Genomic DNA, 7,407 nt, shown 5'->3' on the forward strand with positions numbered 1-7,407 from the left:
AAAAATAATAGCTGCAAGACATTTTGACCAGTTTCACTATTTTTTTGTACAAATGCAGCTCATTATCTAATAAAAACCCATATTAGTCTAAACTTTTTAGAATAATTAGAGAAATTTACCAAAACTTTGCAACAACAACCAACTTTTTACTAAGAACATTTAGGTAAATTCTAAGTATAAAGTTTTATAGCCTATTAAATTCTACAATTCGCGTTGATTTTTGATATTCTTTTTGCGCGCATTATTTTTTTCCATCCCAAAAAATTGTCTTTGTATGGAAGAAATGAGCGATAAAACTTCGTACTTAGAACTCTTCTAAAAATTCTTAATAAAAAGTTGTTGTAAAATTTTGGCGATTTTTTTTCTTATTTTTCTACAAAGTTTGAAATTTGGAGCTACATTCTTTTTGTTAGATGAGCTGCATTTTTTATATAAAAAAATAAACATTAAACAAATAAGAGATAAATTGTCAAAACTGGTCAAAATGTCGCGTACCTATTATTTTTCCTTAAGAAAACAATTTTTTTCGTTATTCATAGTTTTAGTTTTATTTAGTACTTACTAAAGATATCCCGATTCACAGTATTTCAACCATATGTACATTTCGTCGTTTAAAGTACAAAACCGCGTATCGTCATTCTGCAAAAGCGCGTACCAGGCATTAGTTGCCAAAAATTGGATTTGCTCGCACAAGCTCCTGGCTCAATCCTTATCCATTCGTCCTGAAATATACTGGCCAGGCATGCGATTGCTTTATAGAAAAGAGAACCATTTTGAAATGTGAGTGTTTTTACTCTCCAGAAGATAATTTACATAATTCACATACGTGCTTTTGCATTATCTTGGTGCGCGGTTTTGCATTTTGTTGATACGCGGTTTTGTACTTTAAACGACGATATGTAAATTTCGATATTCTTTTGTTAATTTGCGCTCGCCATTCTGCATTCACCAGCAAGCAGCGTTTCCAAAAACCATCGCTTTGTTGTTGTCGCAACCACAGACTGCAAGCGCATCCGCTTTCATTGTTTATCCCTTCTTCGCGCTTTCACTTTTTTGCTCAATACATACTTACTTACGCATTCTCACTTTTCCTTTCGAATATTGTTTGATATATCAACTCCGGATTTTCACTGATTTAAGCATTTTCACACAAGGGACTATTTAAAATTCTCCATTCCCACTTCATTTCCTTCATAAAGCGACTATTTATCGTCGGCTTATTTGTGCTATATTTCAGTATTTGTCACAGATTCGCTATATTTGCTTGTTAATTTTTTTGCTGCTTCCTCTGTATTGTGAATATTGTACTAGGTCTACAAAGAAAAACATAAAGGACCAAAGGCTTTTTTTCGTAGCGTGTGTCAAGACCTTCAATTTGTATTCGTCGTATTATCCACAACCAAGATAAATAAAAGCATGTAAAAGTATGTATACATATGTATACATTAGCGTTGCCCGAAAATCCGCTTTTTTAGAATTTTGATTGGTAATAGCAAAAATATGGTTCTATGTGAAAGATGAAAATTTTTGGTGAATATCTTAGGCTCGCCCAAGTCCATCAAAGTTCAAAGTGCTCAAAAAAATAAAATTAATGAATACAATAATTAATATATTTTTTTACTAAAATTGCAAGTGTACTCGAAAGTATTAGTCCTACCTACATAATTTGGTACTTATATGAACCTTTTTTGCAAAGAAACTTAGAGTTCCAGAAAAAATAAGATACAATAAAGCAAGCATTTGAACAATTTTAGCCTTAAAATTTTTTTATTTAAGGTGTTGTACGTTGTGACAAGCTGGTTTGAAACTCCCTTACTAAATGTTGTGTTTTGGAAGTAAAAGCGAAACCGGGAATAAAAAAGGTGGTTTTTCCAAAAAGTACTAAATGAAGTACGCTTTTACTTATATTAACATTCACAACTCAATGTTACTGCAAGCAAGACTTTCATAATATAATATTACCTTCTGATTCTAATACCGATTTAAACAAAACGCTTGCTTTATAAAGTTCTTTTCCATTTTCCATTTTTTAATTAAATGAATAGTTTTTTGTTAATTTCCGTTATAACGTTAGATATCATCATCAGTCTTAATTATGTGCATATTCATAAATTTTAGACAGAATTCATTATAAAAAAATAATAACCACACTTTTTAAATTAAAGCATAGTTTATTGAAAAACTAGTTGTCAAAATATGGAAAATAATTAACATTAAGTAGTAAAATTAGTAATAAGTTGTGTAGTGTTTTGAGCCGGGATTGGGTATAGCAACGTGAATACTCGGAACCACCCCTAAAATAATTTTGCAAGTTTTTTCCCTAAAACCTAACAGATCTTAACAGCTTCTTAAATGGCATTTTTTTATCGACGGTGCTACGCATTTTTTTCATACAAAGTTAATATGCTCAACATGCACTTGCACTTTATTATACTCAATTTTAATCAGCTACAAAACTGCAACCAATTTTTTTTCTAAAGGTTCAGATTAAAAAGTTTTAAATTGTGGTGAAAAATTCCAGACTTAATTCTCATAGGAAAAGCTGTACCGAACCTTGCTAAAATATAGTATCCTAATTTATATTTTAGTCACTGTACGTGTTCCTCGATTCCAAGCACAGGCATTCAGATTAGAAAATAATTACTGTTTATGGGGAAAGTTACGATCATATTTCACATCATTTAAAACTGGTTCATAGGCATGCCATTTTAATGAGCTTTTAAAGCGCCGAAATACCGAACTCCGAATACGGGACAAATACAGGACATTAAAAGAAATACAGAGCATTTGGCGACCCGTATAAATTAAATTAATTGCCAGGACAATTGGTCAAAAAAGAGGACTGTCCCGTATAATACGGGACGGATGGTCACCGTACCTATAGCCCATTGCACTCCATTGTATAGTAAATTGTTTGCGTTGCTACAACTCTGTTCTTAAGCCTTTTTCTTTATGATTTTATTTAAATGCTTCAACCGGTAATGCATCCTGCTTTTAAAAAATGGTTTTTTTATATCACAGCTTAGTTCGCACTTTTCGCTCAATTTAATTAACATGCTTTGAAAATTAGGGCAAGTTTTAATCAGCTGTCCGTTGGATTGGTTGAAAATACTTTCCAGCTCTTATATCTTTTCCAAAAACTCCCTCGAGGGCTTAAATAAGGCGCCTCTGGAAACTTGGTCTACTCATGTAAAAGATTGCTCGTTACTGATGAGCAGCGGTGCAACGCCTTCTGACATATCGGAATCGCCAATTGTCACTTTCTTATATAACAACATTATCACAGTGCATCATTTTTAAGAAAGACCAAGCAAGAAGCCTGTGAAGATGCTCAGAAAAGAACACGAAAACTTCATAGCCCTGGCGCAGGATGGAATTAATGAAACATTATTTCGAGAAGCGCTATAAGTTTTTGACGGTGTATTCGAGTCAAGGGTTGTATCCGTCACTCAGTAACGAAGACATCTAGTAGCAGTGTTTGGTTTCTTGATTACTTACAATAGTAACTAACGGCTGTAATGTTAATGAAAAATTAGGACACGAACATTTGCCATGATCGTCTACCTGGTACTGTGATCAAGAAAGAATGAATAAATGAAAAAATATGCGTTATTCAGTATTACTTGAATCATGAATGAAAATGTATTCTTCATTCGAAATTACTTGAGTGATGAATAAAAATTTATTCGTTATTTGAAATGTATGAATAAATTTGTATCCATCATTTGCAAGTGCTTGAATGAAGAATAAAAATTAATTCGTCATTCAAAATTGTTGAAATGATGAATGAAAACTTATTCTTATTTTATTTTATTCAATTATTAATTTTCCTGATTACGCACATCCCTGTGGGGAATAGATGCATCGTTAAATATTTACTTATTGTTTAAATCTTCCATCTAAACTTACCAAAAAACTGTTGTATCGACGAAAAAGCAGGATCAGCGGCAGCGAACCCCATACGGAGTTGTATCGGCAGGAAGCACTTACGAAAACAATTATAAGTCCTTTGGGGAAATCTCTAAACCGATGTTTTTTTTTGCGGAATTAATGTTGGAATTTCTAATTTAATTTTCAGTTGCCAACGAATAAGAATAGAGTAAATGTCAAAAAATTTTTCAGTGATTGCAAATCAGTTTTGGAATAAGGAATGTAGTTTTTTCAAGAGGGAAACATCAATTTAGCTAAGGGAACCATGTATTATTCCATCATGTTTATTTAGACGAAAAAGTGTCGAAATTACTCGTTTTTTCATTGTTACTCTAAAAAATAATAATTGTTTATTTTAATAACTTTGGGAAGTTTTCAAATAGGATGTTCATATTAGAGGCAATGAAAGGTGGCATCAAATACAGCATATCTGTGAATTTTGAAGAGTGTGGCACCAAATCATTTTGAACGAATACATGAACAAATTTATATATGTATATATTCATGAAGAATACAATATCTACCCAGCAAACCATTTTTTTTTTCAGAGTATTCTGAATTGTAGAGAAATTTTAAAGCATTAGTAAAGATCTCATCTGATTCTTCTAAAATTAAATAAACTGCGCACACTTCGATTCTTTTACGGAATTTCGGAAAAAAATCGGTAAAGCAATGAAAATAATGCTGCAACGTGAAGAATTTCTTGCAGATTTTTTTTTTTCGTACACAAATTTCTTTACGAGTTCGTGTCAACCACTTCATTCAATTTTCTTTGAAGATTCGTAAGAAAATCGTTACCCACTAATGAGCCGAGCGGCTTTGAAAGTTCTTAGCATACTGAAAAGCGAAGTGGTTGCATCTATAGGGAGTCCAACGACCTGCATGTGAATGAAGAGTGAAGTCACGACATTTGATCCGGTCCAGATTCCCACTAACGCCTAGACCCTCTCGCATAAACACCATATGAGGGGATGAATAAATGCATACTTCAAGAGACTATCCCTGTTTTCACTGAAATTCACTGATTAAAACCAGGTAATTATCTCCATAGGATCCAGCTGTATTATAATAAGCCTCTCGGATGCCTGCCTGTATTCAGGAGCAACGGTGGACTTAGCACAGCCAGGGGTTATGTTGCAGATAACCGATAAATAAGGCGTTTTTAAATCCAAGTAATCTTCGAGCATCGCAAAGACGGCTTTTAGATGGTTACACGATCCGAATCGCCAAGGAAATTCGACAAGGGTCTGCACTGGTGCACGCCACAAATCGGAGGAGAAGCTCGGCCAAACAATAACATATGTGTAAGCGCAATCTATTTTAAATATTAGCAGAGGATTTCGTCGAGGGTTAAGCTCCTTGCAGTGTACAAGTGAGAAAGTTCGGGCAGGTAACCATTTACTTTCGAACTACTAGAAACACAAAATTTATGATATCAATTTCGTGACGAAAATTATACGCATTTTTTATCTGCCTCGGAACCGTAGGGAAAATCTTTTTTTATTTATTCGGAACGTTGCGAAATTCCGTCTACTGCTAGAAACACAAAATAAAAAACAGAACTTTTGCAACGATTCGTATGAACAAAAAAAATTGTTTGTTATTGTTTCCAAAAAAATTAAGAAAGTTGAGACGTCACGATCTCACAAGTTCATAGAGTTTTCCGTATATTGTATGTCACTAAACTACCAAATGGCGGGACCGATTTCGTTCATATTTGGAACATATGTCAGCAACCTGAAGGGAAATATTCCGGCTAAAAACTGAATCACTAGGTGGCACTGGGATCGGGATGCTCCTGAAAACTGCATTTAGTTGCAGATTCGGCTCATACTTAGAACATGTGTTAGCCAATTGAAAAGGAATATTTGGGCTAAAAAATTACATGAGAGGAGGCGCTGGGGTCGGGATATTCCTAACGTTCTTATACAGTGGGAGAATGCTAGATATCCACACATACATTCGTCACAATAAAACGTTGAAGCCCCTTTTTTGAGGGCACCAATATATCTCTTAAACCAACTACGCTGGGCAACTGAAACTTGACACGGGTGCATAAATTGTAAATACCCTACTTTTGGCTAAAACCGGGAGCTATTGGAAAAGGGGGTGTGGCACATCCCATACAAACTGAATTTCTCATATCGCTTATCTCTGGAACCGCTTAAGCTAACGTCCTGAAATTTAACATAGCTGCATATGTTATCAGTAGCATACTTATAGCGAAAAGTGACAGATATTGGAAAAGAGGGCGTGGCTCCTCCCACACAAACTTAACTTCTCATATCGCTTGCCTTTGGAACCGCTTAGGCCAACGTACTGAAATTTGATACAGCTATGTATATACCGTCGTTTAAAGTATAAAGCCGCGTATCGTCATTCTGAAAACCGGCGTAACTGACATTTGCTGCCAAAAACTGGATTTGCTCACACAAGCTCTTGGCTCAATCCTTATCCATTCGTCCTGAAATATACTAGCCGGAAATGCGATTGATTTATTTATTTTTCATCCTGTGGGACATCGAGGATTCTTGGCCCTCCTGTAACTGAAAACGCGTATCTGTGCTCTTGAGTTTCCTTATAAGCACTTCTATTGGCTTACGCACCGGACCAATGTTGTAGTTGCAAGAAGATTTTGTATGCTTGGCAGAGATTTGACAGTTGGAAATAAGAACATCGGTAAAGCTCATGACATCGAAAGCGATTAGTATTCCATATGGCATCACACGCGCTACTATTCCTGGTCCATGTGTGAGGAGGATTCTGCTCTTCATTCGTTTCAACTTTTTTCCTTTACAGGCCGTTTTTGCCTGTAAACGCTATTTTTGCTCACGCAAAAGCCCTTATTATGCGCCGCAAAGCAAGCGGGAATTGGCTAGTACATTATAAAAATACACCCACCTACCAAATTTCATCCCGATATCTCGAAAACTGAGAGACTAGATTGCATACAAACAGGCGAACAGACATACAGACGGGCATGGCTAAATGGACTCAGCTCGACGTTCTGATCATTTAAGTATATATTTTAATGGGTCTGTCTCTTCTTATTATGGTACTTACAAACATCGGACCAAAGTTATAATACCATTTCATGCTCATGAAAGGTATAAAAATTATATCGACAAGTATGTGCAGTAGTTATGGTAGTGATATCGATAAATATATCTATAGTCGATAAATATGTATATCGATAACAATAATAACAATGTATATTGACATGTACATCCAGTAGTAAGCATTGATATCGATAAGTTTTTTGATCTTGATATTGATATGTTCATCGCTAAATATACTAAAAACGATGATTCCTACATTTTCGAAATAAAGCTCACATATTTATTTTGTAGATTTTAAAATACATAATGTACAAAAATGGCTTGTCTCACAACTTTCTTTTATTTCTTCTATTGTAGCAAATAGCTTGTAACATCGCGGTACAGGCTCGTTTTTTCGATATCCCAGCCATAGCCAAAA

The sequence above is a fragment of the Rhagoletis pomonella genome, unplaced genomic scaffold, assembly GCF_013731165.1.
Source record: "Rhagoletis pomonella isolate Grant_MI unplaced genomic scaffold, Rhpom_1.0 Rhpom_scaffold_00005, whole genome shotgun sequence".
NCBI classification, from domain to species: Eukaryota; Metazoa; Arthropoda; class Insecta; order Diptera; family Tephritidae; genus Rhagoletis; species Rhagoletis pomonella.